General features: G+C 43.6%; 1 protein-coding gene across 27 annotated transcripts in view; it reads left to right on the forward strand.

Moving 5' to 3' along the window:
• sema4d (sema domain, immunoglobulin domain (Ig), transmembrane domain (TM) and short cytoplasmic domain, (semaphorin) 4D) overlaps nucleotides 1-17,586 on the forward strand; it is an 88,537-nt gene that overhangs the window by 36,837 nt on the left and 34,114 nt on the right. For 4 of the 27 annotated variants that reach the window (XM_052458520.1, XM_052458524.1, XM_052458521.1 and 1 more), the window contains one exon: nucleotides 525-596. The exons of the other annotated variants lie outside the window; for them this stretch is intronic. The gene's annotated coding sequence lies outside the window, so the exon portion shown is untranslated. The remainder of the gene's footprint in view (nucleotides 1-524; nucleotides 597-17,586) is intronic. 27 annotated transcript variants of the gene reach the window in all.

Below are 17,586 nucleotides of genomic sequence, written 5' to 3' on the forward strand. Positions count from 1 at the left end.
TCAGAACTGACAGGCCAAGGCTGTCCTTTCTAGTCTGTAGTGTTCTGTTCGTCCTATCCTATACAAAGATAATTATTATTTTGTATGGTTATTAGCTTGGTTCCAGATCTGTTTTGTGCGGTCTTTCCAATGCCTATAGTCTGTCATGCCAAACACAAACTGATCTGGGACCAGGCTATATGATTTATATCTTTAATAGTCACTGAAACTACATACACAGCAGGCAACCAACATGTCATTTCACAGAAGTATTCTGTTTCCCTGAATCCTCTCAATGTCGTACAGTCTTACTGTGTTTTGAGTTAATGATCAAACTACTCTGCAGTGTTATGGATGATGTTTTTTTCCATATGCTGTCTGTTATTGTGTGTATGGTATATTTATTACTCTACATGTTCTGGGGTGACAGTGGATGTATTGTACAGTCTTCCCATCCCTTCTATCCTGCCTGACAGGCTTCTTCACATCACATAGAGATATCTACAGTACCGCATCATCATAACTGTCTTCTCTCTCTCCTATAGCTTGAGAATTGTGTAATTCTCTCAAAGAAGGAGCCTCTCGTCTAGTAGAGCCGACTCGTTGAGGAGCCACAGGTCAGGACAAAAACCTTGTGTGGGCTTGCATGCTGCAACACAAATGCTGCATGCTTCTCAAGCCTCCAAATGCTGCACAGCTTCTCTCTTATGGTCCGCATGATCTGAAAAACACCTGGGTGATTTTTATAGCTCCTCCCCTTTTACTTTGGAATTGCTTATTTTTGTTCTATTTTATCTATCCTCATAATCAAGTTATTGTTTCATTATCTTTTGTCCCAATGAGTTAATTAAGGTGTATTTCCTCCCAAACCGCCTCTAAAGCTTTGTCCCCCTCTCCCTTGGGAGCTTCCATGGGCCCCCCCCCTCCTTAATGTTGCTTGAAATGGGCTTGATGTGTCTGTCCGCTCTCCTGTGGTGTAACTTGTGTTTATCACCTGTTGATTTCTGACTTGTTTTCTCTTGATTTCGATTATTTTCACGTGACGTTTCTGCGATGGTGTTTTTCATTTAATTTTTTCTGTGTTTGTAAAGTATTTGGCTCATTTGGAACCTGACCTCGTAAGCAGGACTACGCCGCCTACCTAGAAAGTGGCTGATGTAACAGGAGACTCAGAGACCTACAGATGTTTGCTTTGCTTAGCAGTAGCCCTTTCCACTTGAAAATGGCAGATTGTCTCATTGATAAGCAAACAATGAATAGTTTGGCCATCCTGGAGCCTGATCTTCCTGCACCTTTGTCACTGGGGGTGCCTGTGTCTGGCAGCGGTGCCTACTACTACGATTTCGACCTCGGCAACCTTCCTGTTCTGGATCAATCGGGGCTTCTCCATCTGTCGGGAGCAACACGCTCAAGTTATCCTGCCTCTTGCCTGTCAAAAGAGGGTTCTCCGAAGCGTGGGAATAGGCAGATTTCCTCATCCTTCCCGCTAGCTGAGATTTTGGGCGGCTCCATGGTAAGAAATGTGACCATTCTTGGTGCAAAAATGTCCTGTCCCGGAGCTCGAGTAAATGACGTTACTAAGCTGTTCCCGAATGCACTACGCCAGGACATGGACATCAATGCTATCGTAGTCCATGTGGGTTTTAATGACATTATAAAGGGCAGCTCTGAACAGTTGAAACTTGATTTTTAAAGAGCTGATTGACTCTCTGCTAGACACTAATAAGACCCATCATATTTGGCCCTGTGCTCTTCTCTGAATCGTGTCATTGAACACTTTAGTAGGATTTTTTTTCTCTTCACAACTGGCTACGTGAATTTTGCAGCTCAATGGGTGTAACTTTTTTTTCCCGATACCTTATTGAAACAAAACACGTTTTATCAGGAGGATGGGATCCACCCACTTGGTTTCCTGGATCCTTTCACTGCATTATAAGCCTGTGTTGAGAAAATGACTTATCAATGACCCAAGCCCAGCTCAGCTCAGTTAATCCCTACCATTGTGACACGGAGTTGTCATAATGCTTCAGAAAATGTACATTACCCCAGGGGTGTTGGTAGACACAATGTAAGTAACCCAATTTGTGTCCCTCTATCTGCCCTGAATGCCTCTGCTGATCCTACAGCTATTGTATGCATTAGTCATGTGCCAATGAAGCAAATGTACACTGTTAGCACTGATGCGGTGTGCCCTGGTAGGAAGTCCACTGTGTGCAGCTCACCCTTCACTAACATAAATAACATGAGCATATCTACTTCTGCGAAGCTTCCCAGTAAAGCAATGAAATCAAGTAAACATCCCAGAAGAAAAGTGCCCAAAATAGCCCATGTTAACCTCATAGTCTACCAATACCGGATCCGGGTTCGTGACTACGGCTCAAGCTCATTAGCATAACGCACAATGCGAAAAAATATTCCTAAAAATATTTAACCTCCACACATTAACAAGTAAAATAGCTCAAATGAAAGAAACAAGTTGTTTATCTACCCAGCAAGTCAGATTTCTAAAATGTTTTACGGCGAAAACATAGCACATATTTATGTCAAACCACCACCACAGACATAGCTCATTTGCATAGCCAAGTAGGAAAAAATATGCAATCAACAAGCGCAGGATTAAAAGAAAAATCATTTCACTAACCTTTTGAAATCTTCATCAGATGACAGTAATATAACATGTTACACAGTACATTCTTTTTTTTTTCAATAATCTGCAATATATATCCATAAATCTCTGTTTACAATGATGCATCGTTCAAAAAATGCTACTAAAATGTCAGGAGAAATGCCGATAGCTCCGGAAGATAACGTCAGCTAACAAGGAATACACATCATAAACTTTGACTAAATATGCATGTTTTACATAAGTATAGGAAGATACACTTCTTCTAAATGCAATCGCTGTGTTACATTTATTTTTAACGTTACAGGTTGCGTTCACTAGGCTATACTAGGAGTCGGCGCTCCAAAATTAGCATTATCGCTCCTCTATCTTGGAGAAACCCAAATTTACCACATAAATATTCCCTTACCTTTGCTGTTCTTCCATCAAAAGACCTGGAAGGGATTATACTTACCAAACCAGCGTTTAGTTTTCAAGTCTGCGTCTTTCGGTTCTCAAAATAGCCACATTTCTGTCAATGTAGGCAAAATTCAAGTGGATGCGCACCAAAACGTCAATTACATATATGTCGAGTAAACTTGTCAAACTATGTTCATAATTAAGCTTTAACATGTTATAAAGGTGCACAGAAATCTTGAGGACGAACAGAAACACACACGTCGTTTAATCGATCCTGAAGAAAATACATCACCCGGCCAGAGCGCGCATAAGTCACCTTTTTTTTCTCGCTTGGCCGAGAGGTTTTGGCTCGTGCGATTCTCACAATGAGAAGCCCCATTGAAAGCAGGCTTCGCGCTGAACACGTACGGACTGTTCCCAGAGCGGTAGCTGTTTTGGGAAGTGCGTGTGAGATGACGTCAAAGTTGGGCCAACTTTTTCCATGACGAGAGCATTTGGGAGAATGCATGCCCTGAGGGTTCTGCTTTACATAGACAAAATTTAAACTGTTTTAGAAGCTTTAGAGTTTTCTATTCTATAATGTTTTTTATATGTATATATTAGCAATTTTGGGGAAAGATATTTTCAGTTTACTATGGGCACGCACTTTCTCCAACAGGGGCAGTATAGAGCAAGAGTTCTAAGAGGTTAACATATGTTACTGAAGAAACAAAGTTCATGAAATCTAGTAACAAAGGACATTCATATCCTGACTATCTCTGAAACTCACTTAGATAATACCTTTTGATACAGTGGCATCAATGCAAGTTTTTATAACATTTACAGAAAATATTGAAATGCTAATGGTGGTGTTGCTGTTTTATATTCAGAACCACCGATCTCATGTTAAATACTGTTGAAGTAATATGGCTACAAGTTCATCTGCCTCACTTAAAAACCCATTCTGGTGGGAAGCTGCTATAGACCAGCACAACCGATTGGCAAACATATTGCAAATTGAGAAATATGCCTAAACTGAATAAAAATGAGAAACTACAATATGAAACAAACCTGAATGATAGTAAAAAGGCTTTGGAGCACCTTAAATTAAATTTTTTTGGGAAAAGAAAAGGCAAACTCCATTGAATCAGATGGCTCATTCATCACGAAACCAACTGATATTACCAGCTACTTCATTGGGAAGATTAGCAAACTAAAGCATTACATGCCAGCAACAAACACTGTGACACATCACATCCATGTATATCTGACTTAATTATGAAAGATGCGCATTGTAATTTTAAATTCTGTAAAGTGAGTGTGGAAGAGGTGAAAAAATTGTCTATCAGCAATGACAAGCCACCGGGGTCTGACAACTTGGATGTAAAAATTACTGAGGATAGTAGGGGATGACATTGCCACTCCCTATTTGCCATATTTTCAATGTAATACTTCTAGAAGGTTTTCCCCCCGGATTGGAGAGACTCAAAAGTCATTCTGTTACCTAAGAATAGTAAAGCCCCCTTTACTGGCTCAAATGGCTGACGAATCAGCCAGTTAACAATCCTTAGTAAACTTTTGGGAAAAATGGTGTTTGACCAGATACAATGCTATTTCACAGTAAAAACGTTCAGCTTGCTTAAAGGGAAGGACATTCAACAAGCACAGCACTTACACAATACTGTTAAAGTACTCTTCACTGACGAGTCGCGGTTTTGTCTCGCATGGGGTGATGGTCGGATTCACGTTTATCATTGAAGGAATTGGCTTTAGACAGAGGCCTGTACTCTGGAGCGGGATCGATTTGGAGGTGGAGGGTCTGTCATGGTCTGGGGCGGTGTGTTACAGCATCATCGGACTGAGCTTGTTGTCATTGCCTGCAATCTCAACGCTGTGCTTTACAGGGAAGACATCCTCCTCCCTCATGTAGTACCCACGCACAGAACGAGCAGTATAACTGATTTCCTGCAAGACAGGAATGTCGGTGTTCTGCCATGGTCAGCGAAGAGCCCTGAGCTCAATCCCATTGAGCATGTCTGGGACCTGTTGGATCGGAGGGTGAGGGCCAGGGCCGGTGGTGCGCGCTAATAGTGTTTCAATCGGTGACGTCACTCGCTTTGAGACCTTGAAGTAGTGGTTCCCCTTGCTCTGCAAGGGCCGCGGCTTTTGTGGAGCGACGGGTAACGCCGCTTCGAGGGTGACTTGTCGTGTGCAGAGCGTCCCTGGTTCGCGCCCAGGTCGGGGACGGACGTAAAGTCTATACTGTTACACTAGCAGCCTACCCAGCACGCTACAGTTGTAGTATAGCTAGCACGCTACAGTTGTAGTATAGCTAGCACGCTACAGTTGTAGTATAGCTAGCATGCTACAGTTGTAGTATAGCTAGCATGCTACAGTTGCAGTATAGCTAGCAGCACGCTACAGTTGCAGTATAGCTAGCAGCACGCTACAGTTGCAGTATAGCTAGCAGCACGCTACAGTTGCAGTATAGCTAACAGCACGCTACAGTTGCAGTATAGCTAACAGCACGCTACAGTTGCAGTATAGCTAGCAGCACGCTACAGTTGCAGTATAGCTAGCAGCACGCTACAGTTGCAGTATAGCTAACAGCACGCTACAGTTGCAGTATAGCTAACAGCACGCTACAGTTGCAGTATAGCTAACAGCACGCTACAGTTGCAGTATAGCTAACAGCACGCTACAGTTGCAGTATAGCTAACAGCACGCTACAGTTGCAGTATAGCTAACAGCACGCTACAGTTGCAGTATAGCTAACAGCACGCTACAGTTGCAGTATAGCTACACGGCACGCTACAGTTGCAGTATAGCTACACGGCACGCTACAGTTGCAGTATAGCTACACGGCACGCTACAGTTGCAGTATAGCTACACGGCACGCTACAGTTGCAGTATAGCTACACGGCACGCTACAGTTGCAGTATAGCTACACGGCACGCTACAGTTGCAGTATAGCTACACGGCACGCTACAGTTGCAGTATAGCTACACGGCACGCTACAGTTGCAGTATAGCTACACGGCACGCTACAGTTGCAGTATAGCTACACGGCACGCTACAGTTGCAGTATAGCTACACGGCACGCTACAGTTGCAGTATAGCTACACGGCACGCTACAGTTGCAGTATAGCTACACGGCACGCTACAGTTGCAGTATAGCTACACGGCACGCTACAGTTGCAGTATAGCTACACGGCACGCTACAGTTGCAGTATAGCTACACGGCACGCTACAGTTGCAGTATAGCTACACGGCACGCTGCAGTTGCAGTATAGCTACACGGCACGCTGCAGTTGCAGTATAGCTACACGGCACGCTGCAGTATAGCTACACGGCACGCTGCAGTATAGCTACACGGCACGCTGCAGTATAGCTACACGGCACGCTGCAGTATAGCTACACGGCACGCTGCAGTATAGCTACACGGCACGCTGCAGTATAGCTACACGGCACGCTGCAGTATAGCTACACGGCACGCTGCAGTATAGCTACACGGCACGCTGCAGTATAGCTACACGGCACGCTGCAGTATAGCTACACGGCACGTTGCAGTATAGCTACACGGCACGCTGCAGTATAGCTAGCAGCCTAGCCAGCACGCTACAGTTACAGTATTCTTTGAGCGTTCCTCAGTACACCATAGATTGCCAAGTTAGATTGGCAGTGAGTCGGAGGAATGTTTTTGTTTTATTTGTCTTCCTTGAAAGTGGGGAAATGAGTATTTTCCCCCCCATGTGAGCCAAGTTCAGGAGGACAGGCTGGAAGTGTTCTGAGAGCAGTGGGTGCTGGTAGTTTCACAGCAGAGGACTCCTAAGGAGGTTTTGTCTCTGGGAAACTAAATCAGACCATGAAATCAGTTGCTAAAGATGAGGAAAAGAGGGTGTTAAAGAGCCTGGACCCAGTGGTGCAGCTCAGTGAGGGGGACACTAGGCCTTAAGGGTTTTCACCAGGGCCATTTTTAGTGACATTACATGTTAAATATGGTGACACAGGTGAAGATGCTATAGAAAGCCTCCTTTTTATTGAAATTGGTTTTTAACTAGGCAAGTTGGTTAAGAACAAATTATTGTTTTCAATGACTGCCTAGTGGGTTAACTGCCTTGTTCAGGGGCAGAACGACAGATTTTAAACTTGTCTGCGTGGGGATTCGATCTTGCAACCTTTTCGGTTACTAGTCCAACGATCTAACCACTAGGATACCTGCCACTCCTTGGGCATCCACAGGTAAACAGTGAGTAATTTAAAAGGTAGAAAAATCTGTAGTTAGCTGAAACCTACAGTGCAAGGCAATATCATTTTCACAACGGGCATCAAGAATTTAACAGCCAATATTGTTCTAATTCTGATATGATCTATTTTTGTATATTAGCCAACAGTACTTGGGCATTTCTGCATTCTGGTTTATCTATGACCCAGACTGGGGAGATCTGATGAAGACAGTCTCCAAGACACACAGTACACGCGGCGAGCAGTGGGAGTGAGGACGGTGCCTGGTTCTGCCTGGGATCTGAAAGCAATGTTGTCCAACAAGGTTACCGCAGATCCCCTCTCTCCCGAGTGACGCAGCGGTCTAAAGCACTGTATCACAACCGGCCGTGTTTGGGAGTCCCATAGGGCGGCGCACATTTGGCCCAGCGTCACCCGGGTTAGGGTTATGCCGTGGTAGGCCGTCATTGTAAATAGGAATTTGTTCTTAACTGACTTGCACAGTTAAATAACTCTCCCTGCCTCTCCCCTGCTTCCTTCCTTTACCCTCTTTTCCTCTCCCCACCCTCTCTCCCTGGCCCTCTCTCCCTGGCCCTCCTTCCTCTCGCCCTCCTTCCTCTCGCCCTCCTTCCTCTCGCCCTCCTTCCTCTCGCCCTCCTTCCTCTCGCCCTCCTTCCTCTCGCCCTCCTTCCTCTCGCCCTCCTTCCTCTCGCCCTGCCTCTCCCCTGCTCCCTTCCTTTACCCTCTCCCTCCTTCCTCTCGCCCTGGCCCTCCTTCCTCTCGCCCTGGCCCTCCTTCCTCTCGCCCTGGCCCTCCTTCCTCTCGCCCTGGCCCTCCTTCCTCTCGCCCTGGCCCTCCTTCCTCTCTCCCTCCTTCCCCCCCTTCCTCTCGCCCTCCTTCCTCTCGCCCTCCTTCCTCTCGCCCTCCTTCCCTGGCCTCGGCCCACACACTCTGGACACCTGCCCTTAGCTATCACAACCAGGAGCAGCACAAGGTCTCAGGGCTGCCTCTGCTCTTTCACAGCTCCTAAAATAGTCCCTGGTCCCGGACAGAGTATGCCCTGAGCTCTGTTACAGATTACATTAGTCTCTAAGAAAATACACCTTGGACTAGCCAATGGGGTATTCTATGAATGCTAGCTAGTGACCTATTGATAATTACTCAAGCACCAGCTAATACTGTTTTTGCCTTTTTTTTAAAGGATTTCTCCTCTCTGAATCGCACTCCGGTCTCAGTTCAATAAGAGACTATGCATTAGTGGTACTATTAAGGGGCTTTTCTGAGGTACCATTTTAAAGCCCATTTTAGATTTTCGCTGTGGTGAAGTGCCAGGCGGTACTGCACAGGAAGTAAGAACTTTAGCTGAGTGGAACACTGAGTCAAACTGCAGGCCATGATCTAACGCTCAGATATTTTTTACTTGAGTTAAAAATAAAAAACAGTCTTATGCGACATTAACCAATGAACAGTTCTGTAGCGATGAGGTGTGTGCAGTAAACTATAGGGCCAATTACATTCACTGCATATTGGCTATGCTTGAATTACCCTGCCAATGTTCTTGATAGACCATTTTGAAATTATATTTCTAAAAACAAAAATGGATATAGGATCACACTAGTAATAGATAATTTGTTGTCTTACTTAAGGGACAGTTGAGTGAGCACGCACCAATTCGTTACTTCCACGATCAACAAAAGTGAAATATTCCTTGACTAAAAGTTTTTAAATTTTTTAAAGACAACGCAAATAATATTGTACTTATTGAAACACTTTGCTACTCATTCACTGCAGCTGCAGTGCTGGTTGTAGAATGAGTGGAAGTAGGGAGAACGCACATATTATGGCTTATTAAGTTGTTGAACAAGGCTGAATAACTTAAATGTGAATTTAGTCATAATAGCAACTTTTTTGCTGTATTCGTTGTCTCGAGTCATGGTTTTGAAATCTTCGTATCGACCTTGATGTGCGTTGGAGACTTCTTTTTACAGCCTATGGCACGAGGAAACTGCAGACACGGTGAGCTGTCTGATTGACCAGCGGTAGGCCTATATATAAGTGCATTTGATTTTCTCTCTGGGCCTGCCGGGTCAGAAGGGTTCCACCTTTATACACATGAAGTGGTTCAAAATGGGAACAATTTGCCTTCCCGGCGCTAGCACAATTTAAACAATGATATAAATAAAAATAGGAACCCAAGGCCTTTTTTTGCTTGACAGAAATGTTGGTGATCGACTAGGAATGTTAGGAATGCCATTGAATGCCACTAGGAATGCCATTGAATGCCACTAGGAATGCCATTGAATGCCACTAGGAATGCCATTGACCACTGCATTATTTTAAAATTTTTATTTAACCTTTATTTATACAGGTTTTTTCTCATTGAGATAATCTCTTTTCCAAGAGTGACCTGGTCCAATAGCAGCAGGGGGAACTAAGTTTCAAATCGTGCACTAGCTACCACTCGTTTCTTATTGGTACCTCTGAGATTGTGAAGAACCCTGTGAAAGCACCCTGTGAAGGACAGACCAGTCGTTGGCGTTAACAGGGTTCAGGATGGCGCTACACGTGGTGGGGAGAATGCTCTGAATAGCAACAGGAGGTCACACTGGGTGTGAACTGTACCATGTTGCTGTGATGGTCGTAGACAACACACATCTCTCGCTGTAGAAGGTCCCTAGAGCCATAAATACAAGGAAGGGAAATGGAATAGTTACCCCCTCTAGTTGTTCCCTTTTCTAGGTGACCAACTGTGTTCATACAAACCTTGTCATTGTAATTTAGCTGCAGCAGATGGTGAAATAAAGTCTGTTCTTTTCATCTTTTAAGATGGTGGTACGTGGTAATTACATTTTACAATTTAGTGTTTCTCTCTTGACCGGGAGCCACGGTTAACCAAACTAGCAGGAGCTACTTTTTAAAAATGTTCTTTACACACACATCGCTACTTCAACTGTTTGTTTATGGTCTTTGTTTAATCTTCTGACAGCCCATGTGACCTGGTAAAGGGTGTGTTGTTTTGAAAAAGCACTCCATCACCATCTAAATATACCCTTTTACAAGGACTGACCCTTAATTTCCCTTTAGTGTGGTCGCTGTAGGTTGACTAACAGGGTCAGCATGGATCCTGAAGCCAGTTATTATGAGGGATAGTTTTTATGTCCATAGCGTAGCATAGTGTTCTTTTCTGTGCTCAGCGAGCGACTCCCTTCAGTCATATGTGATTTAACTTAAAGTTCTACTCATTAAATCAAAGTTTATTGATCGCTTACACAGATTTGACGATGTTATCACAGGTGCAGTGAAATGGTTGTTTTCTAGCTCAAACAATGCAGTAATATCTAGCAATACATGATAAATAATATACACAAATGTACAAATCTCTCCCTCTGTCCGCTCTCTCCAACCTCTCTTCTTCCCTCTCTCCTTTCCTTTCTGGTCCTGACCCACTCTCTCTGGGCAACTGTCCTTGGCTATCACAACAAGCAATATCAGAATATAGAATATATTATACAGAATATAAATATACTTTCTCTCATATATTTACCCACTTTACAAGTGTATATACTCTAGTCAAGACTCATGCTATATAACTACTGCTGTACACACCTATTCATATAGGAGGTCGGCTAGTGGTGACCGTTTTAACAGTCTGATGACCTGGAGATGGTTGCTTTTCAGTCTCGTGTCCCAGCTTTGATGCACCTGTACAGTCTCCTCCTAGGTTGTAGCCGGGTGAACAGGCTGTGTGGAGGCTCGGGTAGCTGAGGTTCTTGATGATCTTCTTGGCCTTCCTGTGACACCGGGTGCTGTAGATTTCCTGGAGGGCTGACAGTTGATATGAGTCGGTTTATTTTTTAATAAAAAAAAAAAAATTCAAACAATCAATGCTATATTAAATGTCCAAAATGCTTTCTCATAACACAGGCCTACATTGTCTGGTTAATGACGTTTCAGTGAGGGCATCCACATCCATTCTTAAGTATAATGTCCTGTGACCAACTGTGACATCTGTAGCCAAACCGATGCTCAGCCTTATATTTATAGTGGAGGAGACATCTGTCAGGCAGTGTCACAGAGATGCGGTGGTCTCCGTGTTTTTGTTACAGGCCTACATGATGCAAAGTGCCACGTGATGCAGAGAAGGTCGTCACTGCTTTTACAGCTTCGAAATGCAGACGCTGCTGTGACGTTGGAAATGTTGATCTATCTGGAAACGTATGGTGTTTCTCCTTGGCTTGAGGTGTGTTCGCTTCTGTAGGGAATGTCTCGTTCACCCTCCTGGGCAGTCTGGTAAAGCTCATGGATCTGGAGGGCACGTCGGTCCATTTTGTTAACGAACAGAAAACGACAATGTATTGATTTGATAGTGATGTGCGGTGTACAAAACAGCAGTGGAACTGACATGTCCTGTATCAGCTTGGACAAACTGTTCTGGTCTATAACTTGCAGGACACCCTCACCGCAAACCAGAGTATCTGAGGGACATGAAGTGGATGAACCATCCTGAAAGAAGAGGAGAAGAGAGCGAAAGAGATTGTTAGTGGCTGTCAATGGGAACTGAACGGCAGGAAGAGCAGCTGATTTTGGCAGGATGGCGCTGGGAGGACCAGGAGAGTGCATCCACATTGATGTTGTCAGATCAATGAGTTATCACAGCAAGTGCCAACAGGCCGGGGTGCTGAGGGCCGGGGGAGAGGAAGGCTGGCAGGGAGAGGGCCTGAAAGGCTGGGAGGCATTGGCAGGCGCTGAATGTCCAGGCTGAGGCAGGCAGACCCATCGACCTGCCAGTTTTCTGTGACCCCGCTAGCACTGCATAGAGCACCAGAGCAGGTGTCAAACTCACTGTGTCCAAAGAAGCTGAGTTCAGGATAGACAAAGGGCTCCAAGAGACATGGCAGCATGGATACAGTTTTAAAGAGGCATGCCAGTAGGCCTATGGCTGCAGTTTTAAATATCTCTCTTGTCTGTGTGGCTGGTGCAGTGCCAACTTGTTCCCCTCGTCTTGTATTGTAATAGATTAGTACTGAACTACGAATGGTTGATGTGTTAAATCTCCTTCTCTCGGGTTAATCATCTTTAGTTGCCTTTTGGCTCTGTTCTAATAACCCAGTCTGGCATTTAGATAGGCAATGTTGGGAAGAGAACTAGGTTAGTGTGGAGTGGTGAACGTGGACATCCTCTACCTTCTGTGGTGTTTTGTGTCCATTCATTGTTCAGTTACTGTATGATGATGACGCACATGGGGAGAAGGGAGATTCAGTGCCCTCCCTGTCTTTCAAAAACAATAGGTCTTTCTGTCTTTGACCCCTTTAATGTCCTAGGCTGTGAGTGACTCGCTAGGGTGGAATTTGGGACTCGTTCTGATTCTATGGATTACTTGATTGTAGCGTTCCTAGATGTTATGGTGTGGATCTGTAATTCTCCCCAGGACACGTATTTTCAATGACATCGGATCAATGAGTTTTCCTAGCTGTTGTCGACCTGAAACTGATTTCCTCCTCGGGCAAACCGTTAATTACTACGTCATCTCTCTGTAATGGTAGCAGAACTGTGTCAGTAGGTTAGGCCAAGGGTTGGATAGTTAGTTAATTGGTTCCCTTTTCATTGTTTGTTCTGTCACACTTGGTGGCATGTCAAATAACAAAGACTTACTGCGATACTAAAATTCAAAATGTAAGCTATAGGTTTTGTAAAACTGTGGGGAAAGTATTATTTTCTAATGCCATGCGTTGTCCGAGTCTTTCAGTCTACACCTAGAGAAAGCAAAAGCTATTCTACTTCATGATGCCTTCGGATGTCTCCTTCCCCCTTCTTGCTTCAGACTATGGCCTACAATTATATTAAAACATTGCTTATGATGATCACATGCTGAAATTATGGAGTTATTTTGGCAGCAACTGGTATCCATATGGTTCTACTAAGTTGTATTGAATTCCTGCCCAGGCTTCTTCTCCGTTGTATTTTTCATCTTGGCACTTCTCCTTTTGGTTTATCAGAAAGCAGAACTTTTTCCGTCTGTGAGAAGGAAGCAGGTTTTAAGAATAATTACCACCTTTAGCTTGCTAGGAAATGTGATTAGCATCTATACACCCACATCACATGAACCTGTCCCAGGTCTTCAGCCTACTGCTATTAGGACACCTTCTCTTCACCTGGGCCTGCTCAGGCTGGGAAACCAGGATTACCTGTACTTGTGCCGGTGTCACTTTTCCTTTGTAAAAGGACTGAATGGCTTTTCCCCATCTCCCTTGTGAGCCCCTGCTTAGAGAATGGCGCTGCAATGGATAGCTGCAGTTCTATTGTGTTTTCATGGCCCTGATCTGAACTTTTTGGGCATAATGTTTCTGACATTGTTGAAAAGAGCTTCTGGACATCAGAACAGCGATCACTAATCTCAATTTGGATCAAAGTTTATACTTCCAATAGTTGTAGGCGCAGGACATACTGCTCACGACAGACCAGGCCTCGGAAAAGATTGCAAGACGTGCCAACATGCAGACACCTTGACAAAAGTACAGTACCAGTCAAAGGTTTAGACACACCTACTCATTCAATGGTTTTTCTTTATTTGTACTATTTTCTACATTGTAGAATAATAGTGAAGACATCAAAACAATGAAAAAAACCACATGGAATCATGTAGTAACCAAGAAGGTGTTAAACAAATCAAAATATATTTTATATTTGAGATTCTTCAAAGTAGCCACCCTTTGCCTTTATGACAGCTTTGCACACTCTTGGCATTCTCTTAACCAGCTTGAGGTAGTCACCTGGAATGCATATCAATTAACAGGTTGGCTTTGTTAAAAGTTAATTTGTGGAATTTCTTTCCTTGATGCATTTGAGCCAATCAGTAGTGTTGTGACAAGGTAGGGGTGGTATACAGAAGATGGCTGTATTAGGTAAAAAAACAAAGTCCATATTATGGCAAGAACAGCTCAAATAAGCAAAGAGAAATGACAGTTCATCATTACTTCAAGACATGAAGATTAGTCAATCAGGAAAAGTGCAGTTGCAAAAATCATCAAGCACTGATGAAACTGGCTCTCGTGAGGACCGTCCCAGGAAAGGAAGACCCAGGGTCACCTCTGCTGCAGAAGATACGTCCATTAGATTTAACTGCACCTCAAAGTGTAGTCCAAACAAATGCTTGAGTTCATTTAACACACATCTCAACATCAACTGTTCAGAAGAGACTGTATGATTTCAGGCCTTCGTGGTCGAACTGCTGCAAAGAAACCACTACTAAAGGACACCAACAATAAGAAGAGACTTGCTTGGGCCAAGAAATACTGGCAATGGACGTTAAAACCGGTGGAAATCTCCTTTGGTCTGATTGATCCAAATTTGAGATTTTTGGTTCCAACCGCTGTGTCTTTGTCAGACAGAGTTCCCATCGTGAAGCATGGAGGTGGGATGGTGTGTGGGTGCTTATTCTGGTGACACTGATTTTATTTAGAATTCAAGGCACACTTAACCAGCATGGCTACCATAGCGTTCTGCAGCTATAAGCCATCCCATCTGGTTTGAACTTTGTCCCACTGTCATTTAGTTTTTCAACAGGACAAACACACCTCCAGGCTGTGTAAGGGCTACTTGACCAAGAAGGAGAGCGATGTAGTGCTGCATCAGATGACCTGGCCTCCACAATCACCCAACCTCAACCCAATTGAGATGGTTTGGGATGAGTTGGACCGCAGAGTGAAGGAAAAGCAGCCAACAAGTGCTCTGCACTTGGTTACTACATGATTCCATATGTGTTTTCATAGTTTTGATGTCTTCACTACTATTCTACAATGCAGAAAATTGTAAAAAATAAACGCTTGAGTAGGTGACAACTTTTTACTGCTACTATAAAGTTGAGAGACAGACAAAGTACTAAACAATTAGAGCCGGCAGGAATGATTTTCCACTTCTTTTTGAGCCAGAAGCAAGCCCCCCGGTGGTGCAGGAGAAGGCAGAGCTACCTGAACTGGGGAAGCCGAGCAGGATCATGCCCCCACTTGTGGAGAATCTGATCTGTTTACATCACACCATTGTGATTGGTGGATTGCTGCTCACTACTGCCAGCACTCGGTCTGTATGGCTAGTGGCTAACGTTAGCCAGCTCGAGATAGCTAACACAGAGCAGATTCTCCATATGACGTTGAGAAATGTCGTGGGTAGCAGATATCCGGAAACAAGTTAATAAATATGTCTTAAATGTTTTAACTGTTTGTAGTTATAGGCAACCAGATTGTGACGACAACTGTCTTTGTCTACACTGCTGTTACTTTGGTGAATAAAAACTCATGCATCCTACCCTTTAAATCTGAATAACATTTACAAAGGTACAAGTGACTGATTTTAATCTTCCATGCAGCCACATTAGGAAGAATTTATTTTGATTTGATCAAATGTCCTATTACAGTATGTTACTGCCTCCATAGTTTAGGTGCAAACTATTAGACTAAGATAGAGTATTATAATCTTACAACTAGGATAGAATAAGCACATTTAGATTAGAGATGTATTTTCATATTTCAGTTAGGCTTTACGGGCTCAAATATTTCACAGGTTTATGAGCTTTTCTCTGGTTTGAGCTGACTCAGTTTGACCTAGAAATACATAGGCCTGCTGTTTTGGGAGGAAAAAAAGGTAATTGAAAAGCATTGACGACAAGTCAAACATTGTCGCTGTATCTGACAAATATTTTATATAATGTAACGGGCAACTCAAGCTAGGTTGACAAGCATTAACATTTTCTGATTTTTTTTATTTTTTTTTGCAGTTTCTGGTTTGACCTAATTATCCTTTTGGGGGGGTTATGGGTGTTCTAATCAAGTTGGATGATTGCCAGAGGTGTTTGCCAGTTGCACCATTCAGGATGTTCCTTCCCCTCTCTGCCTGAGGGATAGTTGGGGAAATAGGTAGACCTTCCAAAGTCATAGATATATGGGTTGTTGTATGATCTTATTGTCTTTTTTCAACAGACAAAACGCTTTGTAATTGGTTTCTTATCAGATCCGTCAGTGGTGGTGTGACGTTTAATGGCAGAGTAACATAATGCTGCTGTGAATTAGTGCATAGAAATTACAGTGAAATCGGATGACATGTTTTATATAATCTGTAATGCTGCTGGGAAGGTTGTCATGTAAAGCCCTTTACGGAAGAGAAGAGATCCGCCTTAAAAAAAAAAAAAAAGGATGAATAAAAGGTTAGTGTGCCCTAATGAACATGACCCAGCCTAAGAGGAGCAGAGCATTGGTGTCATGTTAAATGAAGAGCACATGGTCCCCCGCTCTCTGTCAGACTGAGCGACTCCCATCAAGTTAGTTCAGGGCCCTGTCATCACATGCTCTCCCTCCCGCACCCTACCTGAACTCAACGCCTGCGGTCTTGTACTTTGTATTACACAAACACAGGCTACACAGCTGTTGTCATTAGAGGCTGGTCCTTTGATAGCAGGTCTGTCATTTACATAGTTGCTGTGAAATGTCTTGGTTTGGCAATGTGAAATAGTGTGAATGTGGTGTTCTGTTTGAGAGGAGTAACAGTTACTTGAGCCATAAGAAAAAGCACATGTATAGTAGCTGTTGTAGTGTGCTCTTGTGACAGTCACACACCCCCTCAGGTCAACAGCACCCCCTCTGGCCAACAGCACCCCCTCGGGCCTCCGAGTATTACAATATATTTACTGATGACAAAGTGCCACACTTGGTTGTGATTTTGAGTACATTAGAATACAGGACAGGAATCTGTTCCGCTGTGTACATGCGTAAACAAGTCCAAGGGGTCTCAGAATGTCTGTTCATGTATCTATCCACAGACGCTGAGTGTTGACTGTTTCAGTCACAGGGCCACAAACTACAAGGTTATAATGTTTTTTTAACGTGCTCTATCATTTGTTTTGTGTGTGGCAGTTTCTTTGTGCATGTGTCTAGTTAACAAGTGAGCTAAAAAGAGGATGATGCGGTCGTAGAAGCCATCTCTGAAAGGAAGTGGGTTTACTGTGTTAACGGCTGTCTCTCTGCTGCTGATTAATACACTACTCAAAAAAATAAAGGGAACACTTAAACAACACAATGTAACTCCAAGTCAGTCACACTTCTGTGAAATCAAACTGTCCACTTAGGAAGCAACAATGATTGACAATACATTTCACATGCTGTTGTGCAAATGGAATAGACAACAGGTGGAAATTATAGGCATTTAGCCTGTAGGTGGTGACTACAGACCACTTCTCAGTTCCTATGCTTCCTGGCTGATGTTTTGGTCACTTTCGAATGCTGGCGGTGCTTTCACTCTAGTGGTAGCATGAGACTGAGTCTACAACCCACACAAGTGGCTCAGGTAGTGCAGCTCATCCAGGATGACACATCAATGTGAGCTGTGGCAAGAAGG

The sequence above is a fragment of the Oncorhynchus keta genome, chromosome 12, assembly GCF_023373465.1.
Source record: "Oncorhynchus keta strain PuntledgeMale-10-30-2019 chromosome 12, Oket_V2, whole genome shotgun sequence".
Lineage (NCBI taxonomy): Eukaryota > Metazoa > Chordata > Actinopteri > Salmoniformes > Salmonidae > Oncorhynchus > Oncorhynchus keta.